At 38.5% G+C, this 18858-nt stretch overlaps 1 non-coding gene across 1 annotated transcript; it reads left to right on the forward strand.

Annotated features, from left to right (window-relative positions):
- The first annotated feature begins 8736 nt into the window (after nt 1-8736).
- LOC122085305 lies at nt 8737-8843 on the forward strand. Its single transcript, XR_006142082.1, has one exon. It is a non-coding gene; the product is annotated as a small nucleolar RNA R71 (small nucleolar RNA).
- Nucleotides 8844-18858: the final 10015 nt, after the last annotated feature.

The following is an 18858-nucleotide window of genomic DNA, read 5'->3' on the forward strand; positions in this document are numbered from 1 at the left end:
ACTTTACGCGTCGATTATTCTATCCTCTCTCCTCTCTTTCTCTTTCATGTGAGGGAGGGGTGTGTCGTGTGTGCTTACCCTGCGGGCCCCACACCGTCATGTCACTGCTCGGAGATACATGGAGGCCTATTTCGTAGGAGTGTAAAGTTCGTCATTCGAGACAAGAGTTTGATGATGGTCCAATATGGGGATCAGGATCATATAAAATGGTTTGGAGTCGCCACCTAGGATTATGGGCCTAGGACCCAAAGGTGGACCCAATTCCTGAGAAAAGGGCCCAAAAATTGGTCTGATCTAGAGATCTAGGGTAAGTGTCAGGTTACAGAGTTGGGAAGGTATTAGGCTCCCAATTTGCCTGGTTCAACAGGTCTTCCTACTAGATGCTTAAGAACGAACATTTTCCACAATTATTCCTATTCCGCATGCATGGCTAAGTTATCACACATATTTATATTGACTGAATTTAAATGACTATGTACACTAAAACAAAGTCTATATAAAGTCTACATTGTACTAACTCTGTTGAGAAATTACACCTGAGCTGGGTCAAGATGGGTGGAACCCCTGGTTGATGCTAGAGCAAACTTCCTTGTGGATTCTTTCAGCTCAGGGGAAGATGGTCTTGACCTTCAACTTCCTTTCTCGAGAGATGCTAACTGTGGTGATATTCGGGTAGAGTTCTCGCTAAGAATGGTTACTTTCAGATTTTGGGTTCGGACAGAGCTTTAGCTAGGGAAGGCTATTTTTGGATTTTGGTTGAGGTGGCACTTGGACAGAGCTTCCGATGGGGATAGGCTATCGGAGGGCTAGTCTGAGATGGCACTCGGATAAAGCTTTCGCTGGGGATAGGCTATCAGAGGGCTATGCTGAAGTGGCATTCGGACAGAGCTTCCGCTGGGGATGGGCTATTGGAGGGCTAGGAGAAAACTTTTTCTAAAAACCTCACTCAAAGAAAGCAAAGGATTGAGGAATCCCGATGGCTCGAAGAACACTTCGGATCTTTGGAAGATCTCTCCGAAGATTTGGAAAACCTCAAGGGGGAAAGGGGAGAGAGAGCAGAGCTTCTCTACTATGGGTTGCTCACTAAGAGACTTGGATCTTGTGGTGGAAATGTTGTGTTTAAAATCAAAGGAAGGTGGCTATTTATAGAATTTCTGAACCAATAGGGATGAGAGAGAAAATTTCTCAACCAATGGTAGTAAAAAGTAATTTTTCTAAACCAATGGGGTGAAAGTAAGAAATTTTGGACCAATGTAGTTGAAGGTAATAAAAAATAGCCAATGGGGTGAAAGGTAATTTTTTTTGGACCAATAAGGTAAAAAAATTCCTTTTTGGACTAATAGGAGGCCGCAATGTAGAGTATGTTAGCGGGCAGTGTAGGGTATACAAGCGGGTGAAGAGGGAATTCTTTCTCTGATCTGGTTACCGGAAAGGGATTTCGATCATTGGTGTGAGTGGCAGAGGCTTCGGCAGGGGTGCGACAAGCTTCGACGGGGGTACTGGAGCTCCGACAGTGGGACTGGTGTTTGAGATTTTAGAGTGTAACCGTAAGAGCATGGACCAGTATAACTACGGGTCGAACACAGGGAGAGCATCCACTTTATTTTTTATTGTTTTTTGCTTCTTTTAATAATACGAAAGTGAACCGATTAATGGTCGTGATCTAATTCTAACTATCATCCTAAACATATGTATCTAAAATAATGTCCTAACCATTCGTCATCTAAGATTTTAAATATGCAAGCCACATAATTAAAATTAAATAAATAAATAACTGAAAATAAACACCCCACGCAATTAAAAAACAATAAAAAAAAATACTGAAATAAAAATAAAGTAAAAGAAATGGGATAAAACTAGAGAGAGACTCACAAGTAGGTTTCTCTACTTAGCCCAAGGGATGCATCATAATATGAGCTTTCCTACTTGACCAGAGAGTCACTCTTATAAGGGTTACTCTACTTGGCTTTAGGAAAATGGTGGCAAATAAAATAAGAAACAATAAAATGATGGTTCTATGGCTAGGAGGAGCAAAGCCAACACATACACTAGCCATGAACCTTGGGGGAAAATGAAAGCAATAATGTAATGACTAAAATTAAAATCCTAAATTAAGAAAGAAAGGGTAGTCAAAAGAGGGAATGAGAGGGGGGGTGAAAAGACTACTGAAGGAGCCTACTTACTTGAACTTCAACCCTTGAACTGAAAACTTGATTGATTTGAAATACTACCAGTACTAAAAATCAGATATGGAATAAACCAAATTTGAAATTTCTAGTACTAGAGAAAATAAATCTGAAGAAAACAATTGAACTTAAAAGACATGCTCCATAGCTTGTTCTTGTCACCTAGAACTACAAATTAAAAATTACAATTTTAATTGCTTAAAGAATAAAAATTAAAGACTGAATAAAAAACAAAAGTGCTTGCATTAATTGAATAAAAAGAACTTACAAAATTGTTTAAAGCAAAAACCTAGAACTAGAGCTAGAGAAAGAAAACTAAAGAAAGAGATAGAACAACTAAAAAAAAAACCTTCGAAGAATAATGAAGAGAGAATCTCCCACGATTCAGACGGGTTGGTTCTGTATCTTGGTTCAGTTCTGATCCATTATTCTTTTTCTATCCCGAAAAGAATAATCACTTGTATGGTTGACCAAACGAATGCGTATTTTCAATTAAACATGTCCATCTTGCTCAGAATTTCGTCTTCTTCGTAATCATGAAAAAAATATGACCTCTTTATGTGTAAAATTGGAGATATAACACTCGATAGTCCTTAAGGCCTTGAAAATATAAAACCTATAAAAAGAGAGTAAAACCTAAGGTAGCTCCATTCTAAATATATAAAATGCATGTTTTACTACCCTAGATTTCACACATAAATGTGTTCATCAGAATTCCCCCACACTTAAAATTTGCTAATCCTTTAGCAAAACAAAAAGAAAAAGAATAAAAACAAAAAACCTAACTAACTTTCGTAGGAATCACGGTTGCACTTAGCATGTGCAACAAGCATTTAAACCCCTAGGTCACCCTTAGTGGATGAGTTGTATCTCATGGGTGTTTGCAGTGAATATACACTTAAAATTCAGAACAAACAAATCCCAACCTTGGCTAAAGGTAAGGGCCATACCGATCTGGAGCAAAGATAATTCCTCTTACAATGGACCCCCACACTTGAACTTTTATTATCCTTTATTAATTCCAGGCACTAGCATATTTCTTAATTTGGAACTCACATCGTCTTTTCCAAAATATCCTTATCTTAAGGCAAAATCACTTGTGAAGAAATAGAGAACTAATGACTGAGGCGTTGGAATGTTTTCGACAAAAAATGTTACCAAACATTAATGACATTTGCGTATTTTTTTTCCTCATTTTTTTCGCTTAATAAACTCTACTCTACTCCACTACTTTTGGCCTGAATGACATGGTGGAGCAAACGCCAGACACCAAGTTACTATGTAGCCTTGCTTTTTACATATGCCTACAAAGACAATGATGCTAGAGTTCTTTCAGAAGTTTCTTTCCTAAGAATTTCGATCAAACCACACTCTTCCTGAGGCACAATGCCTGTCTAGCTCCAAAGGAATCAACTCTTATTCTTCTTTATACCACATTTCACATTTCATTTAAAATTGTGTATTTATCAACTCATGCCAAATTAAAAAGAAGGTCTCAACTCCAAATCAAAAGTACAAGGATCTCACAGACTTATATATGGTCCAATACCATAAAACATGGGTCTCTTATTTTTCAAAAGAAAGTCCCATCTCAAGACACATGCTTGTTTCTTTCTTCTCAATAGGGTTTTTATACGTTCAAAATGAGTACCTTAATCAAAGCTTTTATTTTCATACATCAAGCAACCGAATGGTATGATCATTAGACAAAAGCCAAAGTAGGACTTCATCCTTAGCAGCTCAAAAACAAAAAGAAAAACAAACAAAACAAAGTGAAAAAAACAAAAACTGGTTTCCCTCCCCCACACTTAAGTCATGCAATGTCCTCAATGCATGGAAAGAATTAAAAGCAAAGATAATGCAAGGGGGTCATACCTGATTAAAAGTTAGTCATCAGTATAAAGAGGTTCATGGAGATCCATGATCTCTTCACTACCAGTATTAGGGAACTCGATGAATGGTTTCAAATGCTGACTATTAACCTTCAAAATTACCCTTGTTTCTGGATTCAGAATCTTAACAGCCCTATGAGGATATACATTATGGACAATAAACAGGCCACCCCATTGGGATCTAAGTTTACTAGGAAAAAGATGCAATCGAGAGTTGTACAATAAGACCTTATCACCAATTGTAAAAGATTTACACAGAATGTGCTTATCATGGAAAGCTTTGGCCTTTTCCTTGTAAATCTTAGAACTTTTATAGGCATCATTCTTAAGTTCCTCCAACTCAGATAGTTGGAGCCTACGATGAATTCCCGCATCAGATAAATAAAAGTTGAGCTTCTTGATAGACCAAAAGGCCTTCTGCTCCAAGTCAACTAGTAAGTGATAGGTTTCCCATACACCAAACGGTAGAGAGATTGACCAAGATCGATCTTGAATGCAGTCCGATGGGCCCACAAGGCATCAATGAGCCTAAGAGACCAATCCTTACGGATGAGATTAACAGTTTTCTCTAAGATTTGTTTGATCTTCCTATTAAACACCTCCACTTGGTCACTAGTTTGGGGGTGATAAGGGATAGATAACTTATGGGTGTTCCCATACTTTTTCATTAAGGCCTCAAAAGGCCGATTACAAAAATGAGTACCCCTATCACTAATTATTGCACGTGGTGCACCAAAGCGGGAAAAAATATTCTCTTTGAGAAATTGGACCACCATTTTGTGGTCATTAGATTTACAAGGTATGGCCTTTATCCATTTATAAACGTAATCAACAGCAAAAAATATGTACAAATTTCCAAAGGAATTAGGGAATGGTTCTATGAAATCGATGCCCCATACATCAAAGATCTCAACTACCAAAATAGGGTTGAGGGGCATCATGTTCCTTTTATTGATACGGCCAAAAGACTGGCAGGCAGGGCAAGCCTTGCAAAAATCAAAAGCATCTCTAAAAAGAGTGGGCCAATAAAATTCGCATTGGAGAACCTTTACGATAGTCTTCTTAGGTCCAAAGTGTCCACCACATGCATGATCATGGAAAAAAGAGAGAATGGAATGTTGCTCATGATCAGGAACACATCATCGGATAATCTGATATGGACATATCTTAAACAAATAAGTATCATCCCAGAAAAAGTACTTAACTTGGGAATGAAACCTATACTTATCTTGGGTGGACCAGTGATCCAGAGTCACACCTGAAACTAAGAAGTTGATAATGTCAGCAAACCATGATTCACTGGACACTACAAATAACTGTTCATATGGAAAGTTCTCATTGACTGGAGAATCGACAGTCAAGGAATTGGGAAGTCGGGATAAATGGTCTGTAATTAGGTTTTTAACTCATTTCTTATCCCTAATTTCTAAATCAAACTCTTACAAAAGTAAAACCCACCTAATGAGACGGACTTTGGCATCCTTCTTCTAAACTAGGTATCTAAGAGCAGAATGATCAGTATATACTACCACATGTGAACCAACTAAGTAAGACTAAAACTTTTCTAATGCAAACACAACAGTTAGAAATTCTTTTTCAGTGGTTGTATAATTGAGTTGTGCATCATTTAAGCTCCTACTAACATAGTAAATGCTAGTGGGTAACTTATTAATCCTTTGATCCAAAATTGCTCATATGGAAAAATCCGAAGCATCACACATTAGTTCAAAAGATTCAATCCAAACACTTAATTCCCTCCTTAGATATTACATGACCTAAAACAATACCAGATTTAACCATAAAATGGAATTTCTACCAATTTAAAATCAAATTCTTAGATATGCACCTTTTCAAAACTAGAGAAAGATGATGAAGACATTCAGAATAGGAATTCCCATGAATTGAAAACTCATCCATAAATACTTCTAAGAATTTTTCGATCATGTCAGAAAAGATGCTCATTATGCATCATTAGAACGTAGCAGGGGCATTACAAAGCCCAAAGGGCATACATCTATAAGCAAATGTTCTATATGGACACGTAAAAGTGGTCTTATATTGGTCCTCTAAAGCAATTGGGATCTGGTTATAGCCGAATATCCATCAAGAAAATAATAGTATTCATGTCCAGCTAATCTCTCTAATATCTGATCAATGAATGACAATGTGAAGTGGTCCTTCCAGGTTACCACATTAAGTTTCCTGTAGTCTATGCACACTCTCCACTTTGATTGGGCAGGGGTTGAAATTAGTTTATTATTGGCATTGAGAACTACAATCACACCAGACTTCTTAGGCACTATGTGAACTGGGCTTACCTATTGGCTGTCAAAAATAGGATAAATTATTCTATGATCCAAGCACTTTAGGATCTCTTTCTTAATGATTTCCATCATCACTGGGTTAGCTCTTTTTTGGGGTTCTGTGGATGGTTTGAAACCTGCATAAGATGTATATGATGTTACACAATAGAAGGGTTTATACCCTTGATATCAGCCATGGTCCAACCTAGGGCTTCCTTATTATCTTTTAACACTTTAAGTAATTCTTCTTCCTAGCTAGAAGTCAAATTTAAAGAAATTATTATAGAAAGAGTATGGTCAGGTCCTAGGAAAGCATACATCAAATTAGATGGCAACTCCTAAAGATCTAGCTTAGGGGGCTCAACTATGAAAGGTTTGGGAATGAAATTGGAAAGGGGTCCTAAGGGCTCCATAGGTGTGTGAAGACTTAAGATTTCAGAAAATAAATTTTCACAATCATCATCCAACTCATTCATACACTCTTGGAATTCTGAATCAAAATTAATATCAAAATTGATAATTAAATCATCAAAAAAATCTAAAAAATCCTCAAGCATATTGATCTCTTCTTCTATATGTGGTTGCTTGCCTATCCTAAACATGTTAAACTCAACAGTTTGGCTGCTAAAAGATAACCTTACGAAACCATTCCGACAATTGATTAATGCATTACTGGTAGCCAAGAATGGTCTTCCTAAAATTATTGGGATCTCATCCTTGGTTGAGAAGGACTTGATATCTAACACAATGAAATCAATAAGAAAAATAAATTCTCCCACCTTTAGTAAGACATCCTTAACCATCCCTTTAGAAATCTTAATAGACCTATCTGTCAACTGAAGAGTAGTTCCAGTGGCTTTCAATTCTTCCAATCCTAGTTGCTTGTACACATGGTAAGGTAAAAGATTCACACTTGCACCAAGGTTAAGTAAGGCATGCTCAATGTAGGTGTTACCTATGACATAAGCTATGGTAGGGCTCCTTGGATCCTTATACTTGGTTGCTATAGGCTGAGTAATTATGGAACTAATGTTACCTGCTAAGAACGCCTTTTTGGGCACGCTAATGATGCGTTTGTGAGTATATAAATCTTTCAGTACCTTAGCATAGCAGGGATCTGGGATATTGCATCCAAAAGAGGGATGCTCACTTCTACCTTTTTTAAGACTTCTAAAATTTTATCCATGGAAGCAGTCTTCTTTTTGTTTACCAAGTGATTAGGAAATGAGAAAGGAGGAACATAAGGACTGTTACGGATTTGCCCTTTTTCTGAAGAATCATTTTTGGTTTCCTCAACCAATTCATCTTTAGTTTCAGAAGAATTTTTAGGTTCATTAGACAAACTTGAAATAAGAGGCACACTTGTGTCCTCAACTGAAGGAGAGTTAACAAGAGTAATAGATGGGAAAGATTTAGGAACACTCTATTGGTACTCTCCACCACTCCTAAGGGCATGAAAAATATTACATTGATTAGAGGGCCCTTGTTGGATATGAATTTATACTATATTCAGTGGTGTATTAGTTGGTGCTTGTAAACTAACAAGCTGATGATGCCTAGAGTTAGGCTCTTGTTAACTGGGCAAAGTTCCCTTCTCCCTCTCAAGCATAACTGAGACAACTTGGGTGAGTTCTCTTGTAATATTTTGATGGCTTGTCATGAGGAGGGCCATATTTTTTTCTAATTCACTTATTCTACTTGCCTCTCCAGTGTTGGTAAATCTAGGGGGTTACCGATAAGATGATAGGAGAGGGGCCCTAGAAAAACTAGCCTGAGGTCCTACATATGACCTAGGAAAAGTATTTTGGAAAAATATTATTGTGTGAAGGGAGGCCTTTGGGATCCAGGATGACCTTGATTATGGAAATTGGAATGCCTTGTTTGGTTGCCCTGATTCCAGGAGAAATTTGGGTGATTTCTCCATCCTGGATTGTAGGTGTTAATATATAGATTATTTTGGTATAAGACATTAACACTATCATTAGAAGTGCCCCCAGAGGTATTGGAGCATTCTTCAATGACATGTCCAGAGGACTGACACCAAGCACAAATCTTAACCAAATTGATTGATGATGGCTCTCTAAGAATAATAACCTCAATCCTCTTGATTAGGCTATATAAATGGGCTTCCTTGGATACTATCCCATCCACAAAATATCCTTTCCCTCCTATGGTTCTTTCACTCTCTTGGGTTGATTCCCACTCACAGGTTTTGTCAGCTAAGTCAAGTTAGAATTCCCATGCCTTTCTTTCATCTGTAAAGGATGTGAATCCCTCAGGGCATATAGACTCTATCATTTGTTTAGTTGGGTAATCAATACCCTTATAAATTATTTGACATAAATGCATAAGTATAAGCCATGGTGAGGGCATTCTTGGAGTAGATCCTTGAATCTCTCTATAAGTTTAGAAAAGGACTCACTAGGCTTTTGCCTAAACTGAAGGATATCACTTCTAAGCTTATTGGTCTTGTGAGTTGGGAAAAACTTCTTAAAGAAGACAACTATGAATTGTTCCCATGAGGTTATAGAATTTGTGGGTAACTTATACAACCACTTCTTAGTTTGGTCTTTCAATGTAAACGTGATGAACCTAAGCTTAACAGCATCATCAGAAAGCTGTTGGATCTTAATTAGAACACATACCTCTTCAAATTCCCTTAGAAATAGGTATACATCCTCAGAGGTCAGCCCATGAAAGTGGGGCAACATAGTGATGTACTGAGATTTGAGCTCAAAATTATTGCCCTGGGCTTGTGGTAGAACTATGCAGGAAGGTTGGGCTGCTCTAGCAGGGTAGAACCTATCTTTTAGAGATTTAGGTGGAGGGTTTTGCTATTGGTCTCCCATATTTAAGGGTTTTAAAGAGAGCAAACGTGTAGGGTCATTACTTGTTGGATCTCTTCTTTCTAACCGATTCTTAGTATTATGTACCCATTTAACACTCGTGCAATAGAAAACTACCCACAACTAGAGTAAGACAAGCACAAAAGAATGAAAATAAAACATTTTTTTAAATAATTATTTTTATTATTTTTGTTTTTAGCCTTTTGGGAGCTTACCAGCAGGGATCCGGGGTTGCTCAGGTCAATTCCTGAGGTACTACTACAAGACAAAACCTATCTTTATCATATTGTGAGGCTTGGTGACCTCCACCGATACAATTATTATTGCAAGTTCTTCTCAGGAATTCAATAAAAGAAAAGGAAAAACAAAATAAAGCAAACAAAGCACTCCGATTTATCAAAAGAAAGCGAAAAAAAAAAAAAAACATGGAATTGTCTCCCTGGCAACGGCGTCAAAGACTTATTTGAGATTTTAAAATGTAACCGCAAGCGTACGGATCAGTGTGCTACGGGTTGAACACAGGGAGAGTAGCCACCTTTTTTTTTTTTGCTTCTTTTAATAATGCGAAAGTGAACCGATTAATAGTTGTGATCTAATTCTAACTATCGTCCTAAAAATATGTATCTAAAATAAAATAACGTCCTAACCATTCGTCATCTAAGAATTTAAATACGCAAGCCACGTAATTAAAATTATATAAATAAATAACTGAAAATAAACACCCCAAGCAATTAAAAAGCAATGAAGGAAAAAATGCTAAAATAAAAATAAAGTAAAAAAAAGGGGATAAAGCTAGAGAGAGACTCACAAGTAGGTTTCTCTACTCAGTCCAAGGGATGCATCATAATATGAGCTTCCCTACTTGACCAGAGAGTCACTCTTACAAGGGTTACTCTACTTGGCTTTAGGGAAAAGGGAGGCAATTAAAATAAGAAACAATAAAATAAAATGATGGTTCTATGACTAGGAGGAGCAAAGCCAACACATATATTAGACATGAACCTTGGGGGAAAGGGAAAGCAATAATGTAATGACTGAAATTAAAACCCTAAATTAAGAAAGAAAGGGTAGTCTAAAGAGGGAATGAGAGGGGGGTGAGAAGACTACTGAAGGAGCCTACCTACTCGAATTTCAACCCTTGAACTGAAAACTTGATCGATTTGAGATACTACCAGTACTAAAAATTAGATCTGGAATAAACCAAATTTAAAATTTCTAGTACTAGAGAAAACAAACTTGAAGAAAAAAATTGAACTTGAAAGACATGCTCCACAACTTATTCTTATCACCTAGAACTAAACCTAGAGCTAGAACTTGAAAATCACAACTTTAATTGTTTAAGCTATAAAAATAAAAGACTGAATCAAAAGCAAAAGTGCTTGCATTAATTGAATAAAAAGAACTAACAAAAGTGTTTAAAGCATAAACCTAGAACTAGAGCTAGAGAAAGAAAACTAGAGAAAGAGATAGAGCAACTAAAAAAAAAAAAAAAAAAAACCTAGAAGAATAATGAAGTGCCTCATCCCCTTGTGTTAATTCTATTATATAGAGAATGGGGGAGGGAAGCTAATGATTTTAGCTTCTAAAATAAAAAAAGGTTTTTTTTTATCTTATTGATAAGGTGGAGGAGAGAGAAGAGAGAAAACGTGTGGAGAGAGAATCTCCCACGATTTTTCTTGCCCTTTTTTTCCTATTTTCCATCTTGGCCGACCTTTTTTTAAATGATGAGTAGGAGAGAGAAAATATTCTAAAAAAAAAACTCAACAAAATGGCAGCTAAGAGGTTCGAAATTAAGACCTCCTAATAAGCAAGGGATTTTGCACACCACAACTCACCAACTACGCTAGGTAGTTGTTATAAAAAATGAATCTTTAATCACTTAAGGATGTGGTCCATCAATCTTGTTGGCATTTAGAATATTCCTTATATCCCTGAGACAACTGCAGACGGGCTGGTTCTGCATCTCGGTTCAGTTCTGATCCATTATTCTTTTTCTGACCCGAAAAGAATAATCACTTGTATGGTTAATCAAACGAATGTGTACTTTTAATTGAACACGTCCATCTTACTCAGAATTTCATCTTCTTTGCAACCATGAAAAGAAATAGGACATCTTTATGTGTAAAATTAGAAATATAGCGTCCGATAGTCCTTAAGGCCTTGAAAATATAAAACCTGCAAAAAGAGAGTAAAGCCCAAGGTAGCTCCATTCTAAATATGTAAAATGCATATTTTACTATCCTATATTTCACACATAAATGTGCTCATCAGCTGGGTTGCTGCATGGGTGTGAAAATGGGTTGGAAATGTGTAGGACCCAGTCAAGAATGTGTGGGACTCAATTGGGAATGTGCGGGACTCAGTTGGGAATGAGTGGGGCTTGGCTGCATGCACGTGGAGCCTGGTTGAGTGTACACGGGGCTTGGTGGTGGGCATGTAGGGCTTGGTTGTGGGTAAACTGGGCTTGGTTGCTTGCACGTGGGGCTTGGTTGTGTGCACACGGGGCTTGACCGTGTGCACGCGGGGCTTGGTTATGTGCATGCGGGGCTTGCATGGGTGGGGTTTAGGCACTCAAGGCAAGGCATAGGGCTCGCATGGGCGGGGCTTGGGCACTTGAGGCACGGTGTGGGTGCTTGCATGGGTAGAGTTTGGGCACTCAAGGCAAGGCATGGGTGCTCGCATGGGCAGGGTTTGGGAGCATAAAGTACGATTTTTGGGAATGATTGCAGGGGATCCGTTTGTTCGATTTTGACGTACCATATATCATTAAAATTGGAATTTTTAAGTACTATGCATCTATTCTGTCACTTTGATTGGATTCCTTCGTATACGAAATGTCATAATTGGACCCTTTATTTCTCTCACGTGGGTTTTCTGAGAATTTTGGATGAGTATGGAGTGCTCCTGGGAATAGTTACATTAGTCAATTTTCATCTCTATTGATCGAAAGCGAAAGGTCGCATCCAAGATCCATGTGTCATCATAGCCGGGAGATGAGAAAATTGGGTGTCTACAGAATGCCCCTCTTTGGTTGAGGCCTATGCCAACAGCCGAAGGGCAAAGAAAAGAACTACCACATTTTGTCACTCGGAGCATGTACTGCTGTCATCTTGCTTATTAATGATGGAGTTAAAAATGCAATAGATAATATCTCTTAACTACTTTGAAGTTTAGGACTTACCTGGGATGCCGATTATAGGAAAGAAATTCGTTGCTCTTCCAATCTTGCAAAAGATGTTAGTACTTGATTTTTGGATTTTCCTTAGCTGAGCTTCACATGTGCTAGGTCAGGGAATTTGGTCTTCCAGACAGGTTCTTTCGAACCAATCTGGGCTATCTAGTCTTCCAGGTGGGTTCTTTCGAATCGGGCTGGGCTATCTGGTCTTCCATGCAAGTTCTTTCGAACCAAGCTGGGCTATCTGGTCTTCCAGGTGGGTTCTTTCGAACTGGGCTGGGCTATCTAGTCTTCCAGGTAGGTTCTTTTGAATCGTTATGGGCTATCTGGTCTTCAGGTTGGTTCTTTCGAACCGGTCAGAGCTATCTGGTCTTCAGGTGAGTTCTTTCGAATCGGTTTGGGCTATCAGGTATTGTCAATTATAGGAAAGAAATTCGCTGCTCTTTCAATCCTATAAAAGACATTAATAATTGATTCTTGATTTTGTGATTTTTGACCTTTGATTTTTTTATTATTCTTTGGAGTTTTAATCTGTTGGACTACTGAAATCTTGAATTTGGATTTTTAAATTGGAATCTTAATTTTCTCTTGATTTGAACTTTGAATTTTGATCATAGGGATTTGTTCTTGTATTTCCTGCAAACACAAACATATGTATATTTGGGAATGCGTGGGGCTTGGCTGCGTGCACATGGAGCCTGGTTGAGTGTACGCGGGGCTTGGTGGTGGGTATGCGGGGCTTGGTTGTGGGTAAACATGGCTTGGTTGCTTGCACGCGGGGGTTGGTTGTGTGCACACGAGGCTTGACTGTGTGCATGCGGGGCTTGGTTATGTGCACGCGGGGCTCGCATGGCTGGGGTTTGGGCACTCAAGGCAAGGCATAGGGCTCGCATGGGCGGGGCTTGGGCACTCGAGGCATGGTGTGGGTGCTTGCATGGGTAGAGTTTGGGCACTCAAGGCAAGGCATGGGTGCTCGTATGGGCAGGGTTTGGGCGCTTAAAGTGCGATTTTTGAGAATGATTGCAGGGGATCCGTTTGTCCGATTTTGACGTACCATATATCATTAAAATTGTAACTTCGAAGTACTATGCATCTATCCTGTCACTTTGATCGGATTCCTTCTTATATGAAATGTCATAATTGGACCCTTTATTTCTTTCACGTGGGTTTTCTGGGAATTTTGGATGAGTATGGAATGCTCCTGGGAATAGTTACATTAGTCGATTTTCATCTCTGTCAATTGAAAGCGAAAGGTCGCATCCAAGATCCATGTGTCATCATAGCCGGGAGATGAGAAAATTGGGTGTCTACAGAATGCCCCTCTTTGGCTGAGGCCTGTGCCAACATCCGAAGGACAAAGAAAAGAACTACCACATTTTGTCACCCGGAGCATGTACTGCCGTCATCTTGCTTATTAATGATGGAGTTGAAAATGCAACAGATAATATCTCTTAACTACTTTGAAGCTTAGGACTTACCTGGGATGCTGATTATAGGAAAGAAATTTGCTGCTCTTCCAATCTTGCAAAAGATGTTAGTACTTGATTTTTGGATTTTCCTTAGCTAAGCTTCACATGTGCTAGGTCAGGGAATTTGGTCTTCCAGGCAGGTTCATTCGAACCGATCTGGGCTATCTAGTCTTCTAGGTGGGTTCTTTTGAATCAGACTGGGCTATCTGGTCTTCCATGCAGGTTCTTTCGAACCAAGCTGGGCTATCTGGTCTTCCAGGTGGGTTCTTTCGAACCGGGCTGGGATATCTAGTCTTCAGGTGGGTTCTTTCGAACCGGTCAGAGCTATCTGGTATTTAGGTGAGTTCTTCCGAATCGGTCTAGGCTATCAGGTATCGTCAATTATAGGAAAGAAATTCGCTGCTCTTTCAATCCTATAAAAGACATTAATAATTGATTCTTGATTTTGTGATTTTTAACCTTTGATTTTTTTATTCTTCTTTGGAGTTTTAATCTGTTGGACTATTGAAATCTTGAATTTGGATTTTTAAATTGGAATCTTGATTTTCTCTTGATTTGAACTTTGAATTTTGATCATAGGGATTTGTTCTTGTATTTCCTGCAAACACAAACATATGTATATTTTCATTTATTTTTCCCTCCCCCTTGTTTGTTCATCATTTAATTTTAGCATCTTATGAATGAAAACTTATCTTTGGCATAAAGAAGATCTCTCTCTCTCTCTCTCTCTCTCTCTCTCTCTCTCTCTCTCTCTCTCTCTCTTTATGGTTTATGGCCTGCAATGTGTAGGCATAATCAATTCCACAACTCAAGTCTTCATTAGAGCAATTGGGTGACACAAAAATCCAAATACTTCCTCATTGTACTACCAAGTGAATTATATGGAAAGGGAAACAACTTTCCTACCATAGCCAAGATAGATAAGTAACAAGGTGGGTAGACAACTCTTGGGGTGGGTGAAAGTTCACTAACTCCTCTGGGTCCATCACCTCGAGCCTATGTTATTGGCTGATGTATACAGGTAAATAAAAGGATGTGTGAGTCAATCCCATTAACCTGACATAGTTGTAGCCAGGGGTCTTTATCAGAAAATCTTTTTGTGGCTTTCCTGGGCATTTCCATGCAATGTCCTTTATAGTTCTTCCTTATAGGTACTCTTTCCAATCATCAATGAGTTTCAATTCTAGGGCTTCCATCTTTTCTTAGTAACCATGAGCCCCGAGTTGACCTCTATTTGATGGCATGTTCAGCTTCAACTTATCAAATAGCCAGAGTCGGAAAATGGTAGGACTTCCTCAATAATGATCGAGTCTAAATCTATGGTTATGGTTTATATCATCAAACCCTTTGAATGTTTCTGTAAGAACTGTGGGAATGACATCTCTTCCTTTCTTCAATTGCTTTATCACTTCTATCAAGACAGTTGGTGTACCACGTCTCGAAGTTCGGAGAACATAGCGAGCTATTATGCACAGTAGATAAGCATCTTGTGACCTTTGCTGATGGATTCCTCCTAGTGGTAGGTATTGAATGAAGCTCCTAGCCACCTTAAGAAAATCAATCTTTCCATATCTGAAGAATTGCTTCATTTCCTTTTTTTCCCATCCGAAAAAGTATTGAATCTCTTCTGAGTGATATTTCTTCAAAAATGGTTGAATCAACTTGCCCTTAAGTGGAGTTAACATATAAACTCAGAATTCCTCAAGAGTTGGACAGATCTCCACCAGCCCAAACTGAAATACATGAAGATTAGTATCCTAATATGGAGGCATCTATCGAAGTAGACGGTGATGCAGCTTTATACACCCAATTCGACTAAGCACTGACATATTCATGGATTCTAGCAATTCTGGTGCCATTATACTCATGTCCATGGTCCATTTCCTCAGTGTCTCATCCAAGGAGCTCATGACTTATCCTATAGTTATCACGGGCAAAGAGAAGATGTGGTGATTTATTAAAGCATTACTCATTAACTATTGACACAACCAAACCTTTAGACTAGATGTCGTAGTTGGCTTGGACACGAATGCTTTGGTGGCCCGTGGTATGGGACGTAGTGGCACTATACGGATGTACTATCTCACATAGGAGTATGCGGTTAGGATTGACATATCCTTGTACTATGACCCTTCCCAGTAGGGGTTTAGGTGTTGGGTATATCCTGTCGGCAACTTCAGTGATATAATAGAGGGCTAATCGTATTGCTTTTAAATTTAATGTCGCTCTGAGTGAGCATTTTACTTTCATGTCGCTCTGGGTGAGCAATTTACTTTAATGTTCCTCTGGGTGAGCATTTTACTTTTCAGTACCAACGGCTGGCTTTCTTCAGCAACCCTATGGGCGTATCGCGGGATGAGGTTCGAGACTCAAACCCCGGGGCATACGTGCACTGTGGTTGTGAGTAGCACATAACCTATATTTCTTATGTATATATCACGCCTACGGACCCCGCATGTAATTATGTTATATAATACAATTTGGGTATCAAGAGTATTGGTGTATTTACAGATATATACAGGTAAGACTTCCGCTACAATATAAATTTTATTTCACTTAGCGAGTGTATGTGGTGCTGTGGTTACTGCGTCATGTGATCCTAGCAGGTTTTGAGTTAATAGGGGTTAACTCGGTCACCGATCTGGTTCTGTGTGGAATGGAGTGTGACACTTCCTCCTTAAGTTCTCCATGAAGGAAGACATTCTTCACATCTCACTGCTAGAGATCCCAATCTAAATTGGTGACACAAGCCAAGATAACACGAATTGTGTTCATCTTAGCAACTAGAGCAAAAGTCTCCTGGTAGTTAATCCCTTAAGTCTGTGTGAAGCCTTGGGTAACAAGTCTAGCTTTATACCGTTCCACTGTACCATCAGCCTTCTATTTTACTATGAAGACCCGCTTGCACCCAACTATCTTCTTTTGTGAGGGAAGACACACCAGATCCCATATTTCATTCTTCTTCAGAGCCTGTATCTCTTCAATGATAGCTGCCTGCCATTGTGAGTCTGCACTCACTTCCTGCCAGGTATAAGGAATGGACACAGAGGAAAGAGAAGACACAAAACTATAGTAGAAAGGAGAAAGTGAGTCATAAGAAATAGTTTTAGCAATACGATGTAAAGTACAAGACCTAATGCCTTTATGAACAGTAATAGGCAACTCACGAGACTGATCAACAGAAGGAGAAGGAGAATTACTAGGGTCCAAGGGGACGAGATCAGGCTCGAGAGGAGACAACTTGCATGGTAGGGTAGATGTTGGATGTGTAGTGGTCTAAGTCTTCTCTCTGTGACTATACACACGTATCTCCGGCTGAGGTAAAGTAGGAGAAGTAGCAGTGTCATTCTCCCCCTGAAACAAGATACTAGTTGGGATAGTAATTTCAAGAGATGGCAGAGATGGCGACAAATCTTCCACAATGGGAGGAGACTCCCCCTAAAGAGGTTTCACGGTGTAGTATGCCACAAATTAGTGAAAGACAACATCCATAGTCACAAACCAACGCCGAGTATGAGGATGAAAACACCGATAGCCTTTCTGAGTAGGAGTATATCCAAAAAAAATACATCGGAGATCACGAGGATCAAACTTTCCATGAGGATGATGATCGCGAGCATGGAAAACACTACTGAATACCTTAAGAGGAATATGAAAGGTAGCGGAACTTTGGAGAAGATCCAAAGGGGAGTGGAAGGCATGGACCCGAGAAGGTATTCGGTTGATAAGAAAGACAACAGTGAGAATTGCGTCGCTCCAGTACTAGGGAGGAAAATGCATCTCAAACAAAAGAGAGCGTGCTACCTCTAGTGGTGTCAAAACCTAGTCTAAACCGATAAAATCAATCGAAACTGATCGATAAAACTTGAACCAAACCAATCCGATCCTTATTGGATTGGTTTTGGATTGAGGTATGTTGGGACCGACTGAAAACCGATCTAAATCAAACCGACCAATAATCAAATCGAAACCAAACCGAATAAAACCGATAAAAAAAGAAATGATTGTGAGATTATAAATTGGTGAATTAACCATCCATTTTTTACAATATAAGTGAGAAAAATTTTTATTGTAAGGGGAATTGTTACAAATCATTGAATATTAGGTTATGAATAGAGAAATTGATTTGTAAATTATAATAATGCTTCCATTGATTTATTTGTTCGCTATAGAAAACTAGTTGGATAGTTAAATGAATGATTGGATAATAGGGTTCATTTTATGATTTCAATGTTAGTTAACTTCTTAGTAATTTGTTATCTATTGGTTTCAATATTAGTTATCTTTCCCTTGCAATGATAAACCATGATTTAATTAATCATAAATTTAAAGTGTTTTTTTCATCAAATCTTGTCACTATAAGTTATGAATGTAAGATTCATTATGGTTCAAGCCCAATAATAAACCGATCTAAACCTGTATTAACCCGATATTGAAAAATCAAAATAAACCAAAACCAAATTGGACCGAAATTGAAACTGAAACCGACTGAAAATCGAAGTTCTTTAACGGATTGATTTTAGTCTCCCTCATTCCTACATCGAAACTGATTCAACCCGATCGAAATCGAATCAAACCGTCCAATTGACACCCCTAGCTACCTCACAAAGGTGGTGATTCATCCACTCAGTAACACCATTCTGAGCCAGAATATCCACACAACTAGTCTGATGAATCATTTCATGATAGGAAAGGTAAGCTTGAAATGACCTTCAAAGTATTCTCGGCCATTGTCACTTCGAAGGATCTTAATGGTAGCACCGAACTGAGTCTGAACCATGCGGTGAAACTGCTGAAAGCAAAAGAAGGTCTCGACCTTGGTTCTCATCATATAAATCCAAGTAGTCTGATAATGATAATCAATAAAGAGACAAACCACCGATAACCATTGACAGACACATAGTGGGATAGACCCCAATTATCAGAATGTATCAAAGAAAAATGAGTGATACTTTTATTTCCAGACACAAAATAAGTGATTCAAGTT

Source organism: Macadamia integrifolia, chromosome 7, assembly GCF_013358625.1.
Source record: "Macadamia integrifolia cultivar HAES 741 chromosome 7, SCU_Mint_v3, whole genome shotgun sequence".
Classification (NCBI taxonomy): domain Eukaryota; kingdom Viridiplantae; phylum Streptophyta; class Magnoliopsida; order Proteales; family Proteaceae; genus Macadamia; species Macadamia integrifolia.